The sequence below is a fragment of the Apaloderma vittatum genome, unplaced genomic scaffold (assembly GCF_000703405.1).
Source record: "Apaloderma vittatum isolate BGI_N311 unplaced genomic scaffold, ASM70340v1 scaffold17784, whole genome shotgun sequence".
Classification (NCBI taxonomy): Eukaryota; Metazoa; Chordata; class Aves; order Trogoniformes; family Trogonidae; genus Apaloderma; species Apaloderma vittatum.
The window spans coordinates 2,898-5,935 of record NW_009711129.1 but is presented as its reverse complement, the minus strand read 5'-3'; positions in this window follow the sequence as shown (position 1 = coordinate 5,935).

Here is a 3,038-nt window from a genome sequence, read left to right as displayed (position 1 = left end):
AGCTCTCCTTCCCGGTACGCGCAGCAACCGAGACCGAAGGGCAAAATGAGTCACGTTTAAATCCTATTTGTCTGTTTGCACTCGCAGGTTTGCAGCCTACCCAGAGATCATTTGTTTCAGCATCTAAAAACGAGGTAGAATAAAAAGGCCTTGCCTTCCGTCAGGCTGCGATGGGAGCCTCCAAGTGCTCTCGCCGAGCCATGCATATTTTAAAAGCTTGGCAGAAAGAGGGCTCCAAACTACACAATTAAAACTGATTTCATGCAGAATGCTCTCAGTACACACCAACCCCTGCAGGAGACCCTCGCCCTCTGCCAGGAGAGCCCTTCTGAGCCCAGGATTGCTCCTTCCCTTCTGCTGGAGAAGCTGCTTGTCTGCCCTTTGCCTCCTCTTAACTGTCCTTAAACAGGGGATGAAAAACAAAAAGCGACTTCTTTTGTCAAGTGGTGGAGCCAGAACAATTGCCTGGGAAGAAATTTAACCCTCATGGAGGAAAGCGATACCTCCAGCCCTTGTTTTTGTGCACACGTGGGGTAGGATGGATTCTCTGCCCCTCTGGTTGTCCCAAGCACCTGAAGGGCATCTATTGTGCTGGAGAACAAGAGAACCTTTTTAGAAGAGCTCAGGCCTGAAAATATACCCCAGAAAAAGAGCAACTAAGCAGGAAAAAAAGGTGATGGTGTCAAAATGCCAAGCAGAGGGGCCAGGGTTAGGGTTGCTGGTGTCCCCTGTATCCCCGTGTACCAAGGATGTGTTTGGAGGTGGCATCTAGGGCTGAAACTGGGGAACAGGTCCTAAAGTACAAGTGGAGGGAAAGGGAAAGGAGCCTAGGAAAGGAGGGAGGAGGCTGTGCAAGGCCCTCTGTCACCCAGCACCCCTATAAACCGAATGCATCGAGCAGCCAGGGAGGCAGCTACAGCATCCCCGCGGCGGGAGCTGCCTGCTCCCATCCCCGCTCCCCCCCTTCGGTGCCAGCCGTGTCACTGGCCTCTCAGACGACAGCTCCGAAGGATGGGGGAGGCGGAGGAGGAGGACATTTCGGAGCGCATCCCTGCCACGCCGCACACGCAGGCGACGAGCCGGGGAGTCCACGCCGAGGGGCGCAGCCTCTTCCCTGCTCGCTTTCTGGGCGATCTTAAACACCAGCCGGAGCCTTTCCATAATGCCCTTTCCTCCACGGGCTGGGATAAGCTGAGTCTAAGCGAGCCCTAATGCCATCCCCTTCTAAGCACATTAGAAATGGGCGAGCCCAAAATGCTGCAAAGGTTGAGGCTCATCTTCAACTCCCCGGTGACTTAAACCAGCCCTAAGTCCTAGCAGGAGGCACGCTGGCGAGAGAGCGAAGCGCGCTAAGGAAGCAGCTGGCGGCAAAGCGAGCAGTCGTACGGGGATTTCTCTCTCCAATTCCTGGCACGACGCGCGCGGCAGCCAGCCCCGGGGAAGCCGTCAGACCGTGCGATAACAGAAAGTCTTTATCTCGTGCAACGGGACGGAACGAGACAGCGCGGAGGGAAGAGGCAGACAGAAACGGGGCAGAGCACTGAAGGGATATCCCCTTTTTCCTGCTTCCAATTCTTCAGGTGCATCTTAAAGACAGAGCAGCAGGGCTTTGATTTTTTCAGCAATTCCGAAACTGCCTTTAACTCCAGCGGGTGAAGCTGCCTCTTGCCTACAGAACCTTTTCCTGTCAGTAAAATCAGCTTGAAATCATTCTGCCCCTACAAAATAAGGCAGAGAGCAGTCAGAAATGCAAACTAACAACCTGCGAGGTTTCTGCTCATTTTAGACATCAGAGAAACCGAAAACTGCGCTGTGCCATTTCCAGGAGAACATGTGGTTTCCGTACCCCACGCAGCTGCCACGGGGAAAACGCTGACACCAAACTCATCTGCAAACTCTCCCGAGCGGGATTGCTTCCACTGCTTTTAAACTCAAATCTTTCTTTTAGGAACAGGCGTGCGAGAAAGCTTTAATACCAATAAAAAGTGAGAAATCGTGGGTAGAAATGCCATTTCAGTGCACTGGCAGCCTGGGCAAAAGGCCCACTGGGGTGACGGATCCCAGACAAGGGATCCCAGTTTTCTCAGACAAGGGATCCCAGTTTTGGTACCTCCCACGATGCTCCAGAGCGTCTCCCTAATAAAGATCCTCTGTTAGATCCTCGGCTGGTGAAGCCTACGTAGCTCCAATAAAGCTGTCACACACCTCTCGCCAAGAAGCCGCTCTGCTGTTTTTCTTGCTCATGTGGGTTTTATTAAGTGGGGCTGCGGGAAAGTGGTGCAAACTGTCCCAATCCTTTTAAGCCTGGGTGAAATCCCAGCTGAACTCCAATTTCGGCATGGCCGGCACCTCTCAGGACAAATCCTCCTTTCTACACACTCGGGCGAGGCGTGACTCCCACAGGTCAGGGTCAAACCTGTCTTTGTCACAAAAGGAATTTAACAGCAGTTCACTACTGTGCAGTTCACCACCTCGAAGAAATCTGGTTTTATTTAAGCCAAAACCCAGCAGAGCTGGAGCTGAGGTGCTCGAGACTGAGCAGCCAGGCCCTGCCTTCAGCCTGCTTCGATGGCAAGTGTCAGATTGAAGCATTAAACCGTTGCAGATAACCTTTTCAGCACAGAATTGAAGAAATCCAGCTGCAAAACCTAACCAAACCAAACAAAAAACCCCACTGCAGCAGCATTTTCCTTCTATGCACAGAAGGAAAAAGCAAAGCACCTATAAGCAGAAGAGCTATCGGATGCTATCCCGCTTTTAGGTGCACAAAACTACCCAAGAGCAGCAGGGTCAGCTGAAAAATAAAACCAAGCAGTGGAAAACACGAGCTGTGTCCCCCCAAAAGCAACGTGACTTTATGATGCCGTTAACCTCTGTCCCGTGCAAAGCTCACCTGATCCCATCAGATGTCCCGTGGCCCCCGGTGCACACGCGAAGAAGAAGCCGGTGTGTTTTCCCCTGGCGGGGTTTCGGTTATTTTTCAATCCTGCTCTTTAGAGATCTGGTTCCCGAGGTGTCGCGCTGGCCGCTCAGCACCC